Consider the following 26,498-nt stretch of genomic DNA (forward strand, 5'->3'; position numbering starts at 1 on the left):
TTTGAGGGCTGCGCATGAAATGTAGAACCCACAGCCACATATGGTTGTAATAAATAATTTAAAACCCAAAATGCGTCTTTTAAGAGGGAAAATGAGGGTTTCTTCTATTTTAGGTTGGGGAATGAAGTTCATATGGAATAAAAAACTAATAAAAACCATTTTTCAATTTGATCAGTCCCAACTCAAAAATAAAAAATATCACAATTTTTCTTAAATAAACGAAGAAAAAATAATGAAAAAAAGAAAAAAAATATTTTTTTGCTCTAAAAAATTAAGAAAAAATATATTTTATGTCTGCAAATGTACGCCATAGCTATAACATGAGGTTTAAGCCTTAATTAGTTGTGTCTTCATGTTAAAGTCCATTTTCATTGCTTTTTATACGAAAAATACATGGAAAATTTGCTCTTTACACCTATCAAGGATGCACAACCTAAAACGGTAGGGGAGAAGAGGGGTTTTGATGTTGATTAGTTGCTGAAAATATTGGAAATTTTGATCTATTTTTTTGAAAACAACATATAGGATGTTATAAATTAAGTTTAAAAGGGTTAAGCTGCATGAGGATGCTCGGGGCTGACCCTTTGCAACAAAGCATGACACATAGATTGGAATCATTAAAAGAAATGTTTGTTGCACTGCACAATGCTGATTTATAAAATGCTTGAGCACGAGGTGTGTCATTCACAATTGCATTGTGTATATCACATGGTAACTCCTGGATGCATTGGAATTGGTTTCTGATATATATGACCCACACTAAGTTATGAGGCACCTAAGATGTAGGTTCAGGCGTTGGGGTTCTTTGGGAAATTGTCAAGTGAGGAAATTTTATCTCCTGGATCATTTAAAATAAGAGTGGAGATTTTTACGTATGTACTATGTGTGTTAGAGCAATGCATCTTGGGGCCAATCCCCTCGGTGTAGGAGAGCTACTGTGGGGCCATGGCATCTAGCCGGAGGGGTACCTCCTTTATATTTGTATCACATTGGTATACTACACCAAGATGTGTGGGATCTCCCTTTGAGGAGTAAGGAAGTTAGGTCAGCATGGATGCTCCTGGCCATGAGGCCATGTGGGGTTGTCTTGTGAGTGTTAGAGGTTCGTGGCTAGTGCCTATAGCCAGTGTCAGGCACGTTTTAGGTCATGAGAGTTAGAAACACTTGGCCCATTTAGGTGATTGATGTAGACCATTGTCACTGCACTAGGAGTTGGAGTCATCCGCAATAGATATACCACAGCTCACCACAGCATGTGTCTAGCATGGCAAGAACCACGTAGCAGCACCTAGAGAGGTAGTGATATTTGGTGAAAAACCATTAAGTTGTTGGTATTGAAGAATATAACACTTAGCTCAATAGGTGCTCATGTGAGAATGACAGATCAATCTCTTGCCCCACGGCTTAGAGAGGAAGGAAGGAAAACCCATATCTCGCACGCGATTGAGAAATCGACAAGGGGAAGGATGCAGAGGGAGTATGTTAGTGTGTATAATTGATGGTGCATTAGTGCATCTCAAACCATCTAGTATAGATGTGAGAAGGTAGGCTAGGGAGCCTTGTAGTACAGTGCACATAATAGAGTGACTTGTCCAATGGTGATGACAAAGGTTCATCTCGTGTGTCCATAGGAAAATAGAAACATACCTAATGCCAGTGTTGTAATATCCCTTAAACCTCACCTCTCACAATTGATTGAAGGAAAAATTAGTCATGCTCAACCCCCCTCCCCCCTGGTCTCACGCTCTGTTGATGAATACAAGAGGGCAGTCCATACTCAAATCCCCATCTAGGGATGAAAGCTCACATTACTCAGGGTCTATCAATGAAGAGTGGCTTCATCTTGTCGCTGATGTCAAATAATGTTTGCTAATGAAGAGGATTACCTAGGGAGGTAGCTAATACATCAATAACTTAATTTGCATGTAGAATAATTGTTTATTATTGTGGGGGCCAGACGCCCTGATAGAAGAGTAAGATATAGTGCACCAAAGAAAGTGACTTCAAAACTGAAGCATTGAGAATTTCCATTGAGGAGTCAGCTAGTCTAGAGGACTACGGGGTGTTGCCACCTTTTCCACAGTCACCTTCTTGTCCGAGGGTGTTTGCCACCTTTTCTTGGAATGAGGCATGTTATGACAGGGAATTCATTACTTTTCTTTCATAATAATTTTTATTTTTATTTGTTTATTTTCTTTTTTATTGATTTTTTTTTCTCTTTAACCTACTCCCGAGGGTATTTCCACCTTTTCTCAAAGAGTAGGTCAGTATGATAAGGACCGAAGTCCCTTTGTCTCATGACCTATTTTTCTTTTAAAAGAAACTTTTTTTTCTTTTCTACAAGTGAATGGCAGAACACCATAGGTTAGAACCAACCTCGCCACGTGAGTTGGATTGAATAGGAGGGTAATCGAATAGAGACAAAAGGTGGAGATGAGGGGTTAACAAAATGGTGCCACCCTGTTAGATTGAGAACGATAGCTATCAATAGTAGCATAATAAGTAGGGAGGAGCAACACCTCAAAGGGAGAGGAACTCTTGGCTATGATTATTAGGATTCCTAGGGAGGGTAATACTTCTTTAGGTGGTAACAATAAACCACAGGAAGGGATCATCAGAGGAATCAATGGATTGGCTTGCACGTGGATAGAGCCATTATTAGGATTGACATAGTGAGTTTCTTGTAGGGGCTCATCCATCATTGTTGGAGCTTTCCTAGAAATTTACCAAAGTGTGAATCAAATGTGAGGACTAGGTCACCTTCCTTGAATTCCTTGTGCTTTATGAAGCTGTCATGGTTGTTAAGCCTTTTGTTGAGTCTATGTGGCTTCCATACATTGTAAAGCCATTCGTCATATTACGTCCAAATATTCCAAGTGTAGAAGGTAGTGTTGTAATGACTCAACATCTCCCAAGGGCCTAGTGATAGTCACTCACAAAGAGAGTAGCTCTAACTCCATAGGGAAGATGGATTTTGTGCCATACACTAGCTGGAAAGGTTTTGTACACCCAAAGGGCTTCTGTAATTCGATTGTCCCAATCATGATGATGTGCAGCAATAGTCCTTGTCAGGATCAAGTAAAGGATATGATTGGTAATAACTTCGACTTGGCTATTAGCTCCGAGGTAGTAGGGTGTGGATTTGGCAAATCTTATAAAGCTCTGTCAGCTCTTCCATAATCTTGTTTAGAAACCTTTGTCATTGATCATCTTTAAGGGATTGGCAAAGTGAGTGATGATATTCTCATACAAAAACAGGGCTACACTGTTGCCATCATCTTGTTTGAGAGCTTTGGCCTCACACCACTTTGTCACATAGTTCGTACATTCCAAGATATATTGGTTCTACTTCCTTCTAGTTGGTGGATCGATGGGGCTCACAAAATCGATGCCCCACTTCTCGAACAACTTTAGGGGAAGGATGGGCTATAATGGCATAGCACTAGATTTGGTAGGCTTTCCTATCTATTGACAAGCATCACAATGTTAACAGTAGTCTCATAAGCATCTTTATGTAGTGTAGGCCACCAATACCCTGGGGCCTTTCAGGTTGTCGCTTCTCCCGCAAAGTGTCTGCCACCATAGGGCTTGCCATGACATACTTTTAGCACTATTCCAGTCTCATCTCCCACAAAACATCTCCACAATACTTCATCTTTGCCTCTCTTGTACAAAGTGCCACCTAATAGAGTGTAGGGGGCTGATTCTAACAAAAGCTTCTTCTTCTCTTTGCTAGAGTTGCCAGGGGGGGTGTTGTTGTGTGGCTAGGAGGTTGGAAATGTCTACATACCATGGGGTTATTGTTTTGACAAAAAACAAGAAAGCATTAGGGAGGTTTGGATCATCTTGCTCCTCTTCTTCAATCTGAGGGATCTGTGACACATGATTGGCTAAAACATAGGAGTGACTAGGCTTGGTAACCACTTTAAAATCAAACTCCTCAAACAAAAAGAGCCATCTCATCATTCTATCTTTAGCATCTGCCTTATTCATTAGGAAGGACAATGCCTCATGATCCATATAAAATTTGAAGTGGGTGGATAGTTGGTAGTGCCGAAACTTCTCTAAGGCAAACACCATGGCTAGGCATCACTATGTAGTTTCTTTTTCAATTAGTGACCTTACGGCTTGCATAGTAGGTAGGTTGATCTAGCTTCGAGGAGCCTTTCTAACATAGTAGGTAGGTTGATCTAGCTTTTAGGAGCCTTACTAACATAAGACTACACCTAGCCCTTTTATAGATGCATCAGTGTATGTGGGATTCCTTCATCAATTAAGGTTTGCTGCTATCCCTTGTGTAGAGACAATGTGGCCCAGAAGAACTCCTGAAGAGACTCCCAAGATGCATTTGTGGGGGTTGAGGGAGATTCCATACTCTTGGCATTGATCAAAGCACTAGTCCAAGTATCCCTAATGCTCACATATTAGGCTATAGACATAGAAGTCATCCAGATATACCTCAATGAAAATCAGGTAGGTGATTTTGTAATGCAGCCACCATCACTCTTTAAAAGGTAGTAGGGGCATTATATAGCCCAAAAGACATCACTCTATAAGCATAGGTCCCCCATTTGGTTGTGAACGTTATTTTGGATTGGTATTCTTCTGCTATCTGGACTTGGTTGTACCCACTAAATCAATCTAGTAGGGAATGGAGCTCATGTCCCACCACTGTGTCTAATAGCTAGTTTGTGAAAGAGGGAGATGATCCTTGTTTGTCTTGGAGTTCAACTTGCGAAAGTCCATTCATATTCACAGCTTTCCATTATTCTTGGGTACTAGTATGATGAGAAAAACCCATTCAATATTGGCTAATTGGATAGATAAATTGAGCTTCAAGGAGCTTCAATAACTTTGCTTTCACCAGGCCTCAGTAATTTGGATTCATAAACCTCTCTTTGCCTCACAAGTTTGGCATCGGTTGATGTGATGTTGACACACCATGGGAACTCATCTAATGTTCCGTTGAGAGCAACTTCATCTTTCCATGGGGACTTGGCTGGATCTTTTGGGATATTGAAATGGTATCATAGCTATTTTAGATCTTATGGGAGAGCTATTTATCTCTTGACTCAAGGACTCATTTTCTGAGGATGCCTCCAAGAATGTCACATTGCCCAACAGTATGGGAGCTTCAGCTTTCAAAGCTCTCGAAGTTCCTTTTCATTAGTATTCTCCTTTGGTTATATAGCTTTCTCCACCTCGCTTTTGTAATTTGCATATTGACTTTCATCATCGTCCTCTTCAGACTCTATCTTTGCCTTTGAGGGGTTCTATAGGAGAAAAACACTCTTTGTTGTATCTTTTGCTTTTTCTTTTGCCTTTGGCTCTGCTTCTATATCTCTCTCTATCTCTACTTTTGTCTTTGGCTTTGGTGTGGTCATGTAATAGGGGGAACAATATATCCATGCCTTTATCTCACTGTCAGAGGTAGTTTCAAAATTCATTCTTGGTTTAAGCAGTAGAGGTTGACCCAGCCTTTGGTAGGAATCACAATGCTATACCCACTTGTAGATATCATCATGCATGGTCAATCACCACAAACTAGCTTGCTAGATTCTGTAGGTTGTAGCTTTAGTAGCAAAGTGGCCACTAGCAATTCTGTGATGGGCTTGTGAAGAAATCAGAGTACAAGCCAACATTGAAGTATGTGCACAAGAGGGAGAGGAGGCACAAAGTACAAGAACATGTCTTTCTTATCAAGTTGCTTATGAGTACAACTAGGGTCGCCTCACTAAATCAGTTGATGTAGACCCATGGGCTATTTATATAGCCCCAGTTGGCTAGGGTTAGGGTTTTCCCTTCCCCTCAAGACCATTCACACCTGCCTACCCTTATCCACTCATGCATAAGGAGAGTTCATATGCCTATACTCTCAACACCCTCCCTCAATGCCAGGTGGCGTTGGAATACAAAGCATAAGAGAATGCCTCCCCTTAACCCAAAATAGGATGCCTTTATAGATCAAGCTACAAGGATGGTTATAGGCAGAAAGGATATAGGACTTAGAAGAGTTGATCATCAGTGGATTAGGAGGAAAAATTGGCCTCCAATTCCTTAGGTACTTCAGGATGGTTAGGACATTTACTGGTAATATGTCCTATCTTTTTACATTTATTACATTTCATATTTTCTAGGTATTTTTTCCAACAATTGTTTACAATATTCCCTTCTTCTTACAAAAAGTACACTTATTGACAACTATATGCACCAAGACTTAGTCACACATGATGTTGAAGTAGATGTGTGACTGGTGCTTCCTTCTTTGTGATTCCTTTTTTCTTCATCCAAATAGGATTGGATGGTACTTGCCAAGGTAGGATTGGGAATATTAGTAAGAGTTATTACAAGTGTGGGAAATACCTTTTTGACAGCTTTTAAAAGAATGGAAATAGCATCCTCATCATGGATTGGTGCTTGCATTGAAGAAAGCTGCACCATGAGGCCCTTCATATGAGAAATAAATTTTCCCAATTCTTTTCCTTCTCCATATTCCAAGCTGAAGAATTAAATCTTAAGGAAAATCTTAGTGCTTTTACTTGTAGCTCCATAGAGCTTTTCAAGCTCATCCCATTTCTCCTTGGCAGTGGAGAGTTGATCAACACAATGAATCAAGAATTCATCTAAGTGTAACATGATTATTGCTTGAGCATGTTGATCACCCTCCACATCAACAGGATTTCTAGAATCAACAGCTCTAGTCCCTTGAATGAGAGGCCAATAACCTCTCTCCATCATTTTGTACTTAATGAGTACTTGCCAAGGGTGAAAGTCTTTGCCATCAAATTTATGAATTTAAGGACACAGGTCAGCATTGGCGGCCATAGGAAGGTCTTACTACTTGCTTAGTGCAAGTAGCAATGTCTAATCCTTTACAAAGGGCAACTAGTGTAAGAACAAAAATAATGTAGATTTTACAATTAAAACTGTAAGGATGAGAATGGTTGAAAATCATACATATGGAGTATTTCAAAATAGGACTTAGGTGTCCTTGCCTTTGAACAACCCTTTTTTTATGTTTGATCGTTTTCCTTGGCTTTAGTGAAGTGAACTTACACTGCACTTCTGGCTCCTCCTGATGATGTGGCTTATTAGAGGAGTTATTGGTGGAACAAGGCTGATCAATCAACTCTATGCTATGGGATGAATCAGAAGAGAGTACAATAATACTCATTTCTCTAATTTACTAGCAGAAACCAGTAATAAACACCGGCTAAATACATCAGTAGTGCTAAGAAGCACTTGTATCAACTTCCATTCTTCTACTCATAATAAAGGTCGAACTTCACGAGCTTAGTAGTGCCCATGAGATGAGAAAAACCTCTGCATTTGAGCTCCACAGGGAAGTAACTAATCCTAACAAAGGTTTTTCAGTTATTAGAATCACTATTGATAATGCCTAGATTAAAAAATAAGTCAAATGTCCAAGCTTGCAAGCTTTTGGCTATGGCAAACTATGACCCACAATTAGGGTTTTGTCTGCAACAATAGGTAGTAGGAAGAGAGTTAAGCCAAACCCTGGCCTACTATAGGCGCTACAAAATCTCTATGATGGCTGTCGGGATTGTGCCCCCTATAGTGTTACATACTATTGTATGAATCCTCTCACTGCCACAGACTGTGTGATCTGCGAAATGAACATTGCCAGGTTGAGTGTGAGGTGTCCGCTAGTCTCAATCCACGGTACACCTTTTAGTAGTCCATCAGTAGGTTTTTTTGTAAATGATGCCGCCCGGTGCTCCCTTGGAATATCACGGGGTTTGTCACTTAGGCCCTACCGAGTCTACTTTGCAACGAGAGAGTTCCAGCCGAACCCACTAAGATCGACCTGAAGATTTGGATTCCTAAAATCAGATGGGTCTCCTAGCAGCCAGCTAGCATCAGTACTTTTGAGTCCCACTTTGAGGATTACTCGATCTGAAGTGGACTTGCCATTGCACTTGGTTCAAAGAGAATGGGAGATGGAGGGGAGTGCGGTATGTCAACCCTCCTGCCCATAAGGCAAAATTCCATTCCGGCCCCCTAAAACAATGCAAGTCGGTTCAACCTAATGACTAGTTGGTCAATTTATCGTCTTCCTATTTCTATTTCCGATTTAGAAAAGCTCCCAGTTAACTGGGACCACCCTACCATTGGATGGACCCGTCGGGGGTAACACCCACCACTTTCCTCTGATGATGGGTCATCTTTAGTTTTTTAATTACCTACAACACATTTATTGGAACATATACAACCAGCTTCCTTAATTAGTCCATTAAGTCACATGTTCCTTCACATAATTTATCTCACCAACATGCATACAATTCGAATAGTAAAGCAAACTTCTTTATTATATTGGAAGTTTATTACAATTTCCATCATTCCATCCCAATGGAAGATACACAAAATTCCATAAGGATATTCTGTCCACCAAGATTCCACCCACATAACTAGTATTTATGGTTCCAGGATCCCATCCTAGGTCACGAAGGGGCTCGTCAGATTCTTAGAACAATGCAGGATTTACAGCCAGAGCCCCCCTTTGGCATCTACAATTCCTACTATCTGAGACTATCCCTACTGACAAACCTTTCGCCTACAGAGCCGGTCCAAGCCTCTCGTAGCGATAATCATGACCCCCTTGGAGTAGGGTCTCGCCGCTAGCTTGGGGGTAGCCTAGCGCGATCCTTCCTTTTATTCTGTTTGACAATAATTTCAATCAAAATTCTAGATTCTAGCAAACACAAATAGTCCTTTCAAATGTGTATCAAATGATGCAATGACAATCATCCCAACATGTAATTCATAGCTTCACATAGCCAAGGTAGACCTTATCCTAGTGTAACCTTACATTCTAATGAGGATTCTCCTCCCCATAAAGAAGTGTTGAGTACACCTCTTATAACATGTTAAGTAAGGCATGGATTTTCCATTTGGGTTCACTTATCCAACATAAGCAAAATCCCTTAAGGAAATATATTGTGTCAATAACTCAACAAGATGACCTATAGGATTCTTAAATAGACAATCAGTTTCTATAACCATCACTAATAAACTCTTAACCTTGTCGCATTTGACCATAACTATGTTGAATGCGCATAAAGGCATATGTACAATAACCTTTGGCAATTAATTCTATCCTGATTCTATGCCTTAGAATCTCAATTATTCTAGATACAAATCATAGTGATTAATCGTTTTATGCTTGTACTAATATGTTTTCTAGATGAGTTATCAATTTGTGTAAGTGAAGAATATGGAAGCTAATATCTTATGTAATTATCTTATATAGCAAAATAATAATCTAGTAATGGATAACCTGGTTTGGCAGCATGATGACATTAGGAACTTCATCTTTACTCGCACTCGCATTAGCCATACCCGACGTTCCATTGGTAGTGGCAACTCCCGCCACCTCGGGCACTCCCGTATCATTGGCAATACCCGTTGCTTGATTGGTTGCGTTGGTCCCCATGGTTTTTTTACTTCGTCACTTTGGTGCCATCGTCCACGAGTGGTTTGAGAGATAGGGAAGGTGGAATAGATTTGAGATGAGAGAGCGTAAGAGAATATGACTTAGTTAAAGATCGAGAAAAGGGATTTGAGCTAACTCTCTTCCGATCTCTCTCTCTCTCTCTCTCTCTCTCTCTCTCTCTCTCTCTCTCTCTCTCTCTAGCTTCTTCTCGCAGCCTCTTGAAGGAGTATCCTTCTTTCTCTCTTCTTCTCTCTCACAGCCTCTCGGGGTCTACTTATGTCTCCCTAAGTGCTCCCCATGCCTCTTATTTATAGTGAATTGGAGAAGAAGGGTTGTGGCTGAGAGGAGGAGCTCTTTGTGGAGGGGGATCTTGGAAAGATTAGCGATCTGATGCTCAGATCATAAATCTGATGGTTCCATTGGCTCCGAAAGGGGGGTAAATCCCCAAGACACTTGATTAGAAAGCTCTCAGTTCACTCCTTCTTTTCTCTGTTCAAAGTGCTATCTACTGCCTGTAGACTGCAATCGCGGCGCGCGTGATTTTGCCAGTCACTTTTCTTTATTTTTCTTTTTATAAAATATTCAAACTAACTAACACATCACTTGTTTTTTTATTTTAAATGACATCTAGTTCTAGAATTCTCCATATCTCTTTTTTAATTTTTTTTAAAGATAATCTCTAAAATATCTAAAATATTCTAGTCTTATCCAAAAGTCTAATATTCTTAGACCATCCTTATTACGTACATTAACATTAGTGATTAATATAGCTCATATCTCTTGTTCACCTTATAACTTCCATGAAGGGTGGCTACGGTCTTTGTTAATTCATAAGAAATATCGACTTACAACTCTCGATTTTATTTATTTATTTATTTGTAGTTAGTTATTAATGTTAGTTAATTTTTTTCTTTAGTTAGTAACCTTACTAACTTATTAATTGACTAACTAAATTTTGAACTAACCAACTAACTTTTATTGCCTGGGAATATTACATCCTTCTCCCCTTAGAGAAATCGAGATATCCTCATCTCGAGAGAAACTGTGGGTATTGTTGATGAAGAGCATCCTCATCTATCCATGAAGCATCTTCTTCATGATAATCCTTCCATTGGACAAGGTATTCTCTAAGGGTTCTACTCCTCAATTTTCTCTCCCTTACATCAATTACTCTGTCAGGTTGTAGCTCAAGGACTCCTTGGCTAGGTATTACAACTTGTTCATCATCAAGGATATGGTTAGGGTTAGCTATGTATGCTTTCAATAAGCTAACATGAAATACATTGTGGATTTTTATATTCTCAGGGAAATGTATCTTGTAAGCACTTGGTCCTAAGAACTTGAGAATCTTATAGGGTCCATAGTATCTTGGACTTAGCTTCTTAAATTCTCCTAAAGACAGAGAACTCTTCTTTGGATGGACACGGATGAAGACCATGTCTCCCTCTTTGAAGATTTGTTCTTGCCTTTTTAGATCAGCATACGCCTTTTGTTGATCCTTGGCAGCTTGAATATCCTGTCTGATGATCTTGATTTGATCATCCATTTCTTCTAACATTTTTCTCGAGGCTTCTACCCTTAGAGTAGGATCGGAAAAATTAAGTGGCATACGACAATATTGACCATATAGTGCCTGAAATGGAGTCATCTGAATACTTCGATGGTAGGAGGCATTATAGGCAAATTCCACTAAGGATAGATACTAAATCCACCTTTTAGGTTCCTTGCTGCAATATGCACGCAGAATATCCTCAATTACTTGATTAACTCGTTCTGTATGCCCATCAGTTTGTGGATGATTAGTACTAAAACAAAGTTGGGTTCCAATGGCTTCAAATAAACTCTTCCAGAAGTGTGATGTGAAAAGAGAATCACGATCACTGATGATCCTTTTAGGTAACCCATGTAACCTAAAAATCTCTTTTACAAAAATTCTAGCAATATCTGAAGCTTTGTAATTGGTTTTTGTTGGGAGAAGATGAGCAACCTTTGTTAGCATGTCTACTATCACCATTATTGAGTTATATCCTCCTTGTACAGAAGGTAACCAACTACAAAGTCCATGCTAATAAATTCCCATTTCATCTAGGGAATGTCAAGTGGTTGGAGTTTTCCTGGTAACTTGACACATTTAGATTTTACCCTTTGGTAATTTAGACATTCAGTGACATACTTAAGCACATCACCCTTGAGTTTTTGCCAGTAATAACCTTTCCTGACAGCATTAAGAGTTTTTGCATATCCTAGGTGTCCTGAAAAAGGAGAATCATGTGCTTCCCAAAGTATCCTTCTCTTGAGAGTCTGACTTGAAGGAATGCATAGTCTCATTCTGAAATAAACAAGTCCTTCGTCTTTATCTATTGATAAGAGCATAAGGAAGGCTTTACAGCTAAGGGCATCTGCTACTACATTTTCTTTATCGGATCTGAACTTAATTTCAAAGTCATATTCCTGTAGAACCTCGATCCAACGTCATTGCCTCATATTAAGATCAAGCTGAGTAAAAATCCACTTGAGACTTTTATGATCTGTGACTAAGGAAAACTTATTTCCAAGCAAGTAATGTCTCCATAATTTGAGAGCATGGATCACAGCTAATAACTCAAGGTCATGAGTAGCATATTTCTGCTCATGGTTTTTTAATTTTCCTAAAGAGTAAGCTACAGGATGTCCTTCCTGCATTAGTACACATCCCAATGTAAGAGAGTTGGCATCTGTGACAACTTCAAATTCCTTGCTTAAGTCAGGTAGCCTTAAGATGGGAGCAATTACCAAACTATGCTTTAGTTGCTCAAAGCTAGACTGTTTGATTGGCATCCACTTAATGGCAACTTGCTTCTTAAGTAAATTTGTAAGAGGTGTTGCAATTTGAGCATAGTTTCTGATGAATACCCTATACCATCCTGTTAGACCTAGAAAAATTCTCACTTCCTTGATAGTGGTTGGGGGTGGCCAATCTTGAACATCCTTGACCAAGGCAGGATCTACTGGTATACCCTCAGCAGACACTATGAACCCCAAGTATTCAATCTTCCTTTTGAAGAATGCACACTTCTTCTTCTTGGCATACAACTTGTGTGTTCTCATTGTCTCTAGGACAATGCGAAGATGTGGCTCATGATCTTCTTCCTCCTTAAAATAAGTTAGGACATCATCAAAGAATACAAGAACAAAATCATCAAAATGTCTTGCATTAACCTATTGAAGATAGCTGGAGCATTTGTCAACCCAAATGACATCACGATGAATTCGAAATGACCGTATCTTGTGTTGAAGGCGGTCTTTGGAATATCTTCATTCTTGACTCTAATCTGATAATATCCTGATGACCGAAGATCAATCTTAGAAAAGATCTTTGCTCCTTGTAGACGATCAAGAACCTCATCTATCCTTGGTATTGGGTAGTTATTCTTTATTGTCACCTGGTTTAGCCCTCGGTAGTCAATACAAAGACAGAGAGTTCCATCTTTCTTCTTTTGGAATAATACTGGGGCTCCCCATGGTGAACTACTTGGCCGGATATACCCTTATTCTAGCAGTTGCTTGAGTCGCTCTTTTAGTTCGATGGCTTCAGGAATAGACATTTTGTAAGGCCTTTTTGCCACTGGAGTGGCTCCTAGAACAAGTTTGATCTCATGATCAACTTCTCTTTCTGGAGTAACTCAGTTAGCTCTTCACGAAATATGTCGGCGTACTCTTTTAACCAGGATGGTTCTTCTTCTACATGACCATCTTGATTTATCTTGTTAAGCTTGATCAAGTAAACAGGTAATCCTTTCTTCAAGCCTTTCACAATTCGAGAAGCTTTTGCTAATTGAACTTTAGGTTTTCATGTTTCACCTTGTGTAGTTGCTATTTCACCATTCAAATCCTGAAATGTGACTTGACCTTTTCCACAATGGATATGAGCATCATTGGAAATCAGCCAATCCATTCCTAGTAAACATTCATAGGCTCCTAGGCTCATTACTCTGAACCTCATGCTTGAAAGGTTTTCTCTTAGGTTAAACTCTACCTTGGCAGTTTGCTGTCTAGAAAGTACTTCCTTTCCATTTGCTAATTCCACAAGTAGCTTTGATGCATTTACTGTATCTATACCTATCTTCTTAGCACACTTGGGTGAAATAAATGAGTGTGTACTTTCACAGTCAATCAAAACTTTAAATGATTTACCTTGGTGACTAGCCGGTGTCTGTATTATGGAATATTGATGATTTGGTCCTTTCCTGTGGAATGCAGCATGAACAATTGCTCTTTCAATATCTTCTTCCATAGTAGGGTCTTCCTCCTTATTAGTCTCTTTTAGGGTAATATTTGACGTTCTTCCTCTTGCCATACCTACATGACCACGGCCTTGGGCAGCTCTGCCTTGTCCTCAAAATTGGCCCTAGTGATGGTTCCTACCAAGCTTTGGACAATATCTCGTGAAATGTCATGTCTCATTACAGTGGAAGCACCTAAGACCATCCTTGTTTCCCTGGGTAGGAACAAAATTTCCAACTGCATTGGATTTTGCCTTCTTCTTTTGTCCTTGGAAAAATTGTCCTTGGATTCTTTTTGCTTGACCTTTGAATCCTCCTTTGTTCTGGTTATTGTAGCTCCAGAACTTATTGTTATTAGGCTTTGATTGTACTTCCCGCACAATAGGAGCAGCTCAAATCAAAGCATCCTGGAGGTCTATGGGGTGCATTGATTCTAAACGAGTGTTCAGAGGATAATTTAGCCCATTGCAAAACTTGGACACTTGTTGAAGAGTATCCATGGGGGGTGCATATTTAAGAAGAGAAACAAACTTGGAGTAGTATGCTTCCAAGGTCAGTCCCATTTGCTTCAAATTGAAGAACTCATTCATATTATGGGTGCGATAAGCTAGAGGTAAATACCTTCCTCTTACAACTTCTTTTAGCAAATCCCAAGTAATAAAATTTTTAGGGACACCTTGATCTCGGCACCACTGCTTCCACCAAAGTCGAGCTTCACCAATTAATTTTAGCTTAGCTATCATGGCTTGGTTGGCTGGGATAGTTCCAGCAACAGTAAAATAATCTTCCATAGTTTCGATCCAAATCTCTGCATCAACTTCCACATTTTTGCCTTTCCTGTCAAACTTTGGAGGTTTGACTTCAAAAGATTCCTTTTCTCTTGAGCTTTGTTGGAAATTATTGTGGGTGCAAGATTCTGGGAAAATTTCAGCAATTCGTAAGTTAAATTTTACAAATCTATATAGCGTCAATAATAGAGTTCAGTACTCAAATTATCTCTCGCTTAGTTTATTGAAACAACTCTCAAATAAACTCTCTTCCCATGCTAAAGTTAAATTGCAATTTCAAAGGTTTCAAGAAAAAAAATAAGGTTGCATTATTTCTCTGATTGATAAAGCATCAATCAATCTTTTATTACAACGGATGTACAAGGTAATCAGATGGAAGGAAATACATTATTCAAATGACTCGCAGGCTCATCTTATTTTCTCTCAGGAAAAGATTCCCTACTAAAATCTAAGTATGACACTCTGATACATCCTTTATGAAGTAACTTGGATCCGGAGAGTAAATATCTAGGAATCTATATTTTTAACGGAGTTTAAGAAATCTGTCTTTTTTGTAGTTGTGGCGGCTAGAGCTACCTATGACTTTTATTGTGTCAGCCGAAAGGATCTTCGTAACTTCCCCATAGATATATTGGTTTAGTTTGATCTTCTTGCCTCTAGTATACAGGGTTGAGTTTACACTGGCCTCATGAAATAGATAGATCTTAACAACTTTAAGATCTTCCATCCATTTTACCCTTTTTAGATTATTTTGAAGATAAGCTAGACGGCTTGCATCGATATAGCAATATCCTCCACTAATCATCCACCGTCTTTCACGATATAGAGGCGAGGGGTTGTACAATTGATCTAGTACCTGCATCATCTGGATTCTCTAGGCAAAACTGGATGAATGCACAGCTGACATAAACATTACTTGAAAGATTAAGAATCGCTTCCAAGTTTCGTTACTCTGCCATAATTAAAAAACATACAAAAATAAATAGAAGAAAACATGTCCTAGGCTATGCTTAGAAAAAAAATATTTTTCTTAAGCTTACGTCGTAATCTATACTAATGTGCGCTCTGATACCAACTGTGAGGTGCCTGCTAGTCTCAATCCACGGTACACCTTTTAGTAGTCCATCAGTAGGTTTTTCCGTAAATGATGCTGCCCGGTGCTCCCTTAGAATATCACGGGGTTTGTCACTTAGGCCCTACTGAGTCTACTTCGCAACGGGAGAGTTCTGGCCGAACCCACTAGGATCGACCTGAAGATTTGGGTTCCTTAAATCTGATAGGTCTCCTAGCAGCCAGCTAGCGTCAGTAATTTTGAGTCCCACTTTGAGGATTACTCAATCTGAAGCAGACTTGCCATTGCACTTAGTTTAAAGAGAATGGGAGACAGAGGGGAGTGCGGTACGTCAACCCTCCTGCCCATAAGGCAAAATCCCATTCCAGCCCCCTAAAACAATGCAAGTCGATTCTACCTAATGACTAGTCCGTCTTCCTATTTTTATTTCTGATTTAGAAAAGCTCCCAGCTAACTGGGACTACCCTACCATTGGACGGACCCGTCGGGGGTTATGCCCACCACTTTCCTCTGATGATGGGTCATCTTTAGTTTTTTAATTACCTACAACACATTTATTGGAACATATACAACCAACTTCCTTAATTAGTCCATTAAGTCACATGTTCCTTCACATTATTTATCTCACCAACACGCGTACAATTCGAACAGTAAAGCAAACTTCTTTATTATATTGGAAGTTTATTACAATTTCCATCATTCTGTCCCAATGGAAGATACACAGAATTCCATAAGGATATTCTGTCCACCAAGATTCCACCCACATAACTAGTATTTAGGGTTCTAGGATCCCATCCTAGGTCACAAAGGGGCTCGTCAGATTCTTGGAACAATGCATGATTTATAGCTAGAGCCCCCCTCTGGCACCTACAATTCCTATTGTCCGAGACTATCCCTACTGACAGACCTTTCGCCTACAGAGCCGGTCCAAGCCTCTCGTAGCGATAATCATAACCCCCTTGGAGTAGGGTCTCGCCGCTAGCTTGGGGGTAGCCTAGCGCAATCCTTCCTTTTATTCTGTTTGACAATAATTTCAATCAAAAATCTAGATTCTAGCAAACACAAACAATCCTTTCAAATGTGTATCAAATGATGCAATGACAATCATCCCAACATGTAATTCATAGCTTCACATAGCAAGGTAAACCTTATCCTAGTGTAACCTTACATTCTAATGAGGATTCTCCTCCCCATAAAGAAGTGTTGAGTACACCTCTTATAACATGTTAAGTAAGGCATGGATTTTCTATTTGGGTTCACTTATCCAACATAAGCAAAATCCCTTAAGGAAATATATTGTGTCAATAACTCAACGAGATGACCTATAGGATTCCTAAATAGACAATCGGTTTCTATAACCATCACTAATCAACTCTTAACCTTGTCGCATTTGACCATAACTATATTGAATGTGCATAAATGCATATGTATAATAACCTTTGGCAATTAATTCTATCATGATTCTATGCCTTAGAATCTCAATTATTCTAGCTACAAATCATAGTGATTAATCGTTTTATGCTTGTACTTATATGTAATAATCTAGTAATGGATAACCTGGTTTGGCAACATGATGACATTAGGAACTTCATCTTTACTCGTGCTTGCATTAGCCACACCCGATGTTCCATTGGTAGTGGCAACTCCTGTAACCTCGGGCACTCCCGTATCATTGGCAATACCCATTGCTTGACCGGTTGCGTTGGTCCCCATGGTTTTTCCACTTCGTCGCTTTGGTGCCATCATCCATGAGTGGTTGAGAGATAGGGAAGGTGGAATAGATTTGAGATGAGAGAGCATAAGAGAATATGACTTAGTTAAAGATCGAGAAAAGGGATTTAAGTCTCTCTCTCTCTCTCTCTCTCTCTCTCTCTCTCTCTCTCTCTCTCTCTCTCTCTCTCTCTCTCTCTCTCTCTCTAGCTTCTTCTCGCAGTCTCTTGAAGGAGTATCCTTCTTTCCCTCTTCTTCTCTCTCGCAGCCTCTCGGGGTCTCCTTATGTCTCCCTAAGTGCTCCCCATGCCTCTTATTTATAGTGAATTGGAGAAGAAGGGTTGTGGCTGAGAGGAGGAGCTCTTTGTGGAGGGGGATCTTGGAAAGATCAATGATATGATGCTCAGATCATAAATTTGATGGTTCCATTGGCTCCGAAAGGGGGGTAAAACTCCAAGACACTTGCTTAGAAAGCTCTCAGTTTACTCCTTCTTCTTTTCTCTATTCGAAGTGCTGTCTATTGCCTGTAGACTGGATCGCGGCGTGCATGATTTCGCCATTCACTTTTCTTTTTTTTTCTTTTTATAAAATCTTCAAACTAACTAACACATCACTTGTTTTTTTCTTTTAAATGACATCTAGTTCTAGAATTATCCATATCTCTTTTTTAATTATTTTTTTTAAGATCATCTCTAAAATATCTAAAATATTCTAGTCTTGTCCAAAAGTTTAATATTCTTAGACCATCCTTATTACGCACATTAACATTAGTGATTAGTATAGCTCATATCTCTTGTTCACGTTATAACTTCCATGAAGGGTGGCTACGGTCTTTGTTAATTCATAAGAAATATCGAGTTATGACTCTCGATTTTATTTATTTATTTATTTATAGTTAGTTATTAATGTTAGTTAATTTTTTTCTTTAGTTAGTAACCTTACTAACTTATTAATTGACTAACTAACTTTTGAACTAACCAACTATCTTTTATTTCCTGGGAATATTACAGTGAGCGCACACCAATGTTGGGGTTTGATGCGATGTGCAGCTATGCCTTGAGGTGCTGGACACTTCTCCCAAAAGAAAGTAGGAAGAGACACGGCTTGGTTTGTCCTCCCCAATCCCTCCAAGGTCGACAGCTATGGTGGAAGAAGAGGATAAGATGACATGAACAACTCAAGTGCACTTAGTGGAGTAATGAGGTTGAGGGAAGCTAAGGATCAAAGGTGGCTTTGATACCATGTGAAGAAATCAGGGTGCAAGCCAACATTGAAGTGTGTGCACAAGAGGGAGAGGAGGCATAAAGTACAAGAACATATCTTGCTTATAAAGTTTCTTATGAGTATAACTAGGGTCACCTCACTCAATCAGTTGATGTAGACCCATGGGTGTTTATATAACCCTAACTGGATAGGCTTAGGGTTTCCCCTTCCCCTCAGGACCATTCACACGTGTCTACCCTTATCCACTCCTGTGTAAGGAGAGCGTAAGGAGAGTTCATATATCTATACTCTCAATAATAATTCCCCCAAGACGATTGGCTACTCCATTGGGAGGACCACTCTTGGTAGCACTCCTAAGAGAGTGAGATAATACAATTGGTCCATGACAATCTCAAAACATTGGCTCATGAGAGCTAGTTATTTTTGTTGGTTCTTTTGAAGATAGGATGGAAGAATGCCTATTTTTAGAAAAGTAATCATTTCTTCTTACCATGAACAAGGAGGATTTGATGGCTTCGGGTTTGGTGCACCCACTTCTGCAGAGCAAATAGTTGGGCATCCAGAAAGTCGTCTTCCACACTAGTTGGTGGTTCTCTAGATTTAAGGTGAAATAGAAAAATATGCAATGACATGTTGGGTTTTAGGCCGGATGTCCTACTATGTATTCAAATTTTATAGCATTAGAATCCTTTTGGTAAGTCTCCTAGTGACATTTTGTTGTTTGACCAAGTAAACTAAAAGCTCAATGATCTACATGAAAAACAAAAGCATACTCAAGCAAATAATATCAGAACTTCTTGATCGAGTAAACCATGCCAATACATTCTCTTTCTATGATTTAATAGTTTTTCTCTACATTAGACAATCTTCTGCTGGCATGGAACACTAGTCAACAAAACCATCCATTAGCATCTTGCTGCATGAGCACACTTTCAATAGCAATGTTAGAGGTATCAACAAATACATGGAAAGTTCTCGCCCAATCTAGTGGGATCATGATTGGGGCCTTGGAGAGTAATAGCTTGAGGTATTGGAATGGCAACTCAACTTTTGTATTCCACTAGTATTTAGGTTTGGCCACATGTGCTAACTTATAGAGAGGGATAGCCAAGTGTGCCAAAAGTCATGGGTACACCCATGCCACCATATTTGGCCTAGGAATCAGAGTAGCATGGATGGTGAATCAGTATCGTGGCTTGCATAATTACTACCACCTTGGTGGGATCAATAGAAATGCCATTTTGAGAGATAGTATGGCCTAGTTAAATGCCTCCTTGAATAGCAGACACACATTTTAGTGGATTTAAGCTTAAAGTTACACCTTAACATCGTGTGAAGCAAAGCTAGAGGCATGTGAGGTGAAGTGTATCCTTTTCAAAGACACTAAAATCATCCAAAAAAACACTCATAAAATTAGCAAGATAAGGCCCAAAAATCTCATGCAAGTCTCTTTGAATAGAGAATGGGTGTTAACTCTAGTGTGAGACAAAGAAAAAGGAAGCGAAGAAAATTTGAGAAAATTCAAAAATGCAGAGCAATGTGAAAAAAAAAGCAAATCAATAGAAGGATAAGAGGAGAAAAGGCCAAAAGAGCAAGAGTAACCTTAAAAGTCAAGACAAAGGGAAAGACACATTGTAAAATGTAAAGGTGCCCCCAAATTTTTGTAAAAGAGCACCAGGCTCCCTCCTGTGCAAGTTGTAAAGAGTATATGGGCATAGGTGAAGGCATAATGTAAATAGAGGGGAATAGGAAAAGAGGACTTTGGTAGCAAGATAATTGGTCATGCGAAAAAAGGGGATGGGTGCCCAAAGGGATAAGAGCATGTATAAAAGCCAAAAAGTGTGTAGAGAAGCTCATTCTTCTTGGTGTGTGGCAAAATTGGCTCTCCTTCTTCTTCTATAATTCTTCTTCTTGATTGCTTGTGCTTGAGCATAACTTAAAGAGGAGTCCTCAAGAATTGAATGCGATTGCACCTGGCTAGATCACTTAGGTGTGCAACTAGGGCTAGTCCAGCCAAGTCTCGCACCTCTCTTTAGGACAGAGTTGACCTTAGAGCTGCGACCACTAGGGGAAACTCCAGTCAAGGGTTGTGAGCTCAACTTAGAATCAGAAGCTCTAAGAGCAATCCAGAGATACCCTGATCACCTAGAACCAGAGGCACCAAAGGGGACTTTTCGGTCCACTTAAGGCACATATGGTTGAAGGAGGGAAAGGGAGGAAAACCAAAAGGGATGGAAGTCGAACAACAAAAGAAACGCCAAGACCTACCAAAGAACTTCACTAAATTCAAGAAAGGGGATAGGGTAGTGATCTTGTTTGGGCAAAAAGACAAGGACAGACGAGTGAACCAATAGGAGAATCTACCAAATTCAAAGAAGTTGACTTATCTAGGGAAGGGGAGAAACCTCGACCCGTATCTATAGCTGATGGCTTGACCAAGCAAGAAGAGGTTGATCTTATTGCTCTCTTGCAAGAGTACATAGACGTGTTCACCTAGTCCTTAGATGAACTCAAAGGAGTCGATCCAAGGGTCGTGATGCATAACATCCCAATGACTCTTGATGCAACACCAGTGAAATAATGACCTTACTAGATGAATCCAAAGCATGATCATGTTGTGAAGGAAGAGATCGATAGGCTATTGAAGGTGGGATTATCTACGAGATCGAGCACGTGGGATGGGTGTCACCCATTGTGATCGTCTTGAAGAAGAATGGAAAAATTTGAGTGTATGTGAACTAGAAGAAGGTCAATGCCGTGACTAAGAGAGATAATTATCCGTTGCCTTACACAGAGAATATGCTTGAGAGAGTAGCAAGAAAAGAGGCCTATAGTTTCCTAGATGGCTTCTCAAGTTTCACTAAGTTCAATTACATCCCGATGATAGGCATAAAATAGTGTTTGCCACGGAGTGGGGTGTATTTGCGTACATAGTCATGCCATTTGGGCTGATGAATGCTCATGCTACCTTTCAATGTCTAATGTGCACCATCTTCAAGGACATGCTTAGGCAAGAGCTATAAGTATTTGTTGACGATCTGTGCATGCACTCTAGATGGAAAGAATATCTAGATAAGCTTCACGTAGTCTTTGAAAACGATGTAGGCTCTTTAATCTCTCTTTGAACCCCCATGGAGCCCCAAGAGGAATACAAAGAAAATGGGGAATCTACTGCAAGAAAATCTATATTGTATCATCAACAAACATATTTTTCATATTTGATATGACCACAACAAGGAAAAGAACATTTGGAACAAGAAATCTTCACTCAGCTTCATAGAAATAACTCTCCCACGGCTTTAACTTGAACCAACATTGATTATGCTCTTCATATTCTTCATAGAATTTGTTAAGAAACCACAAAGACACAATATAATATACCACTTTGAATGGAAATCATCACATAGTATTCTTCTTCAAAGGTTCCATAGCTTTCTTTCACAATCTCTCACTCATAGATACATTGTTTTGCATAGATTTGACTATCTCTCACTCACTCACTCACTCACACACACCCTCTCTCATACATGCTCTCTCTCAAATGTACAATGAGATAATAAAAAATAATAATTCATAACCCCTATTTGTTTATGGATACTCCTCTCAAGAGGTATGTAAGATATGAAAGGTTACCAGAGCCACTATAGTGTCCCTTTGTAGCTCAACAGTGACACTGTCACTTTAGTCTTTCCTATTAGTCTTTAGTAGCTACTTCTTCAACTTCTTTGAGCTATTTTGAACTTATATTTATCTCTTCCCGAGGTTTGAAAGCCTACCCAAGCTACACATTCATCCATCATCACACTTACAGAGGTATACAGAATAGAATAGAACAGAGATAGAGGCTCTACAGAAGCTCAAGAGAGGGTTAACATAATGCACTAGAATGCCTTTAGCTCAACTTAAATCATTCAAAACCATCAAGAATCAATCAATAAGATTCCAAACAGTCTCAAACTTCATCAATCATTATTCCAACCCCTCATACGAAAGGAAAATAGAGCAAAACAGAAGCTTAACACAAAGACTTAATCAAACACTATCAAACACTAACAGGACATCAACATAACATGTCAGAACATCATATCTCCACTATAAAAACATCATGAGCTTCCAAAACCTAATCAACCTTATCCAAAACACTCCAAAACACTTACAAAATAACTAAACACCATATAAAATCCATAAAAAATCAACCATTCGGTCCTAAAAAATAAATTGTTACATTCACATTCATGCATAGCTTTGGTATTGACTTTTTGTGAGGATCCTTCTCCAATAGACCCAGAGGAGTCCTCTTAGTAGTCGACTAAAAATTCATATTCATGCACATCACCATCCGGTCTCCCCATGGGAAACCTTGGACTTAGTTGAACATGGGAATCTTAGTTTTACTTCACAGGGGAAGAGTGGACGAGTCACCCCTAATAGCAATCTAATGCCCACCTAAGAAATACCACTTTGTAATCAATCAAAAGGCAAGATTAAGGTTAACATCACACTTGGTTCAAAGAGAGTGAGAGGCGAGGGAGAGTGTAACTCAATTCCCCTATCCATAAGGTAAAATCTCAGCTCTGGGGGTGTTAAACCTGGTAACTAATCCTACCGGTATTGGGAGGGTCACGATTTAATTAGCTCTATCTAGTGTTGGAAAGTTACTTGACTTATCAGGTCCACCTAGCCATAGGCGTCAATCACGTTCAATCATCAGGATCCAAGCCTCCAACTTTCCTTGATGGGGTTTGCTTAGTTTTCTAATTAGCAAAGCATACTACTACGCTGTTTGGACATATAAAATCATCTTTCTTTTATTACTTCATTAACTTTGGTTCGTTAAACTCAATCTTTCACACATAACAAACAATTCAAAAATCAGATACTTTATTTTATAGTAACATCCAGAACCATCACTCCGTAGAGTGATACAAAACCGTATTTTCACAGAAAGATATCGTCCAGCCTAGGATAGGACCTTCCAGTCCCTTGGGATTGGTCTGTATGTGATCGCACTTCGTCCACGATCATCAAGGAATTTACTGGCTCAGAGCCCCTCTAAGCTTCCGTGAGTCTCAAGAGCTGTCCTACATAACAGGGGCACTTATCACTTGGCCCTTTGCCCTCTTAGGTGCTCAAGTGATCAAAAAACAAAAACACCTACCTCCGTGTAGGACCCCCACTCGCAGGTGAGTTTTTCCACACAAAACACCTATCTCTCTTAGGAGCATAGGACTCCCACGCAGATGCTCTGTAGGGAGCATTGGGTTGGGGACCCCAATGTCCTAAACCACCACAATCCACAACTCATCCCTCTGATACAGGCCCAAGACCATAAGAGACATAATTCATCATTCACAAATCCAAAAGCAGTCATAACCATAAAATAATTTTAACACACTTGTGAATGTACGCAATGCATAGAATCTATCCTCTTCATCAATTTCTATGTTCTTTTCTTAAAAATCAATTGATAATACTAACGTGCTTTTTTGTAAGTTTAAGTGTGTTCTAATAACTGATCGTAATCTATCTAACAGAATAACTTATCCCTCATTAGGAATTTGTAGAGTTAAGAGCTTAAAGTAATCCTTTTAACATGATTATCTCCGTTCGGCCATCCATCGTGATTATGGGATATGGCCGCAACCTCGGTTTGTTGTGGTCATTCGGGTTGAATGGATTCGGGGTTAACTCCCATTTTCGTTTCAACAACGACTACTTTCGTCAGGGAGCTCTCTAAGCGTGACCTCACTGAGCATCTCAACATCTCTTGGGAGCCATGGAAGAAGCTTGATTGATTTGGGCAGTGCTTCCATGTAGGTGTGAAGAGAGAGAGAGACTCGGTTGATTGCAGCTCTGCAGAGCTTCATTGCGTCAACAACAGATTGACTTTTGCAACGGGTCGTTCTGTGTGTGTGTGGTGATACTCTACCCCTGTTTATATAGTAATGGGGGAGGGAGAGGGGTAAAGAGAGGATATTTGCTTTTAGTGTTTTCAATGACAAAGAGAGAACACTTTCTTTTAGCATTTTTTATGACATTATTGATGACATCAGAGAGGGGGCTCCAATTTTGTAGCGCGAAGATAAAAAGTTACGAATATATAAGCGAGTGTCACTCCAAAGCATACAATCAAGGCATAGACCTTGGCATCTTGGCCTTGGCATACTTGGCAATGGGCTACGAAGGCTTCGTTGTGGCGCTGTTGGCTGCATGTGAGAATCTCCCACTAGCTTGTAGGAAAATCTTCTCGGGAGGTCACCCATCCTAGCAGTGTTGTCACCCAAGTGCACTTAACTGCCAAGTGACTATCTACTAGGCTAGTTCTTTTTGTTGCTCTATACTACAAACATGGTTTTAATAAGCTAGTCTTGGGAGGGTTTCCCAAGTCTTTCTTCCATGAGCTAGCATATAATATCTCATTATTAATAACAACAATTTTCTTCATATTTAGAGTTAATTTAAAAAATGTATTCCTTTCAACACCATTCGCGAAGCTATGAATAACTCCTTTCAAAGGTAGTTAAAATATGTTTTGGTAGGCATAAACCTATCCACAAGGATTTGGAATAATTGCTTCAAGGTAGGATTGGAGATCATAGAGACACCAATGCTAGAAGTAGTAATGACCCTCTTAGGGTCCACATCTTTGGTCTGCTTCTGCACAACTTGAGCATCTCCTCATTAGAGAACAATTGTCGAGTAGTAGGATAAGGTTCCCCTCAATATGGTAAGCATAGAGCTTTGCCCAGGCTCTTAGGTGTCATATGGATAATTGTTCCCCTAACAGGACTAGACCTCTTATTGTAAGAGGCCAAAAACTGATCATCACAGAATTAGTATCCTCTCGAATAAGTGACAATGAAAGTGCCATAAACTTGGATAATCTCACCTTACTAACAATATCCAAATCTAGCGATAATGAGTAGTCATGAGATACCAAAGGAGGAACATACTGGAATGGGGGAGGAGTATGAGGCGCCATTCAGATGGTTTACACACACTACACTCACGCATAGACAATCACAAAGAATGCTCGCAAAACAATCAAAATAACAAGAGATAAGATATCGACCACAAAAAAGAAACTCTCACAGACTTGACCAACTGACTAACCACCCTAAGCAATCCATATCTTAGAAAATTTTTGGCATGATCTCTGCACTTATGTGATCAAAAGCTTCATGTAATGCATATATACAAGCACCCAATATCCCTGTATCAAGCAAAAAAGAAAAAGAAATACACACCATATCCTTGACTCGAATCAAATGACCAATAAAAATACCAAATTAAAATCCAAATTGATGGTTGACCAAACTTTAATTGATCAAAACGACTGATAAGGACTTTGACTGACTTGAACATTACCCACCCCACGTAATGCTTCATTGAAAAAGGGAATGTGCAATGTGAGGGGAAAGGGGGATTTAATTGAGAGTTCCTTTTACAAATTAATTAACAAAGGTAAATTTTTATTAGGTGATAAATCTTAATAAGAAAACAATGGTTTATTTTATCCATTAAAAACTTATTAAGTTGTATGGTGCTTATTCACGCTCCTAGAGACTACGTCTCGACTTTGGGCCTCTAAATGCAAGTTTGTTTTACAAATTAATGTGTGTGTAGCACTTTTTGTTTAGTTCGTGCACTTGCGACGATGGGTTTATTTTATTACAAATTAATAAGTGTGTTTGGTACACGAAAAACGCGTGCTTCATGAACGGATGGTTCTTTTTAATTAAGTAAAATGTGTATTTAGCACAAATGCGTGTGGAAAATGTGATCAATTGATTTTAAAAAGAAATAACTATTTGCAATGTTAAAATAAGAAAAATAAGGAAAGGAGGGTGTGTATACAAGGGAATCCAAAAAGAAAATCCAACAAGATGGAAATTTTTGCCAATATAAGCTAAACAGACCAAACACCATGGCAAATATTTTTCAATAAATTGTGATGTGTTTTTCTATCATGTTTTCATTTAATTATG

This window comes from Lygodium microphyllum, chromosome 29, assembly GCF_053477565.2.
Source record: "Lygodium microphyllum isolate KBCC chromosome 29, Lygodium_microphyllum_v1.1.10, whole genome shotgun sequence".
Classification (NCBI taxonomy): Eukaryota; Viridiplantae; Streptophyta; class Polypodiopsida; order Schizaeales; family Lygodiaceae; genus Lygodium; species Lygodium microphyllum.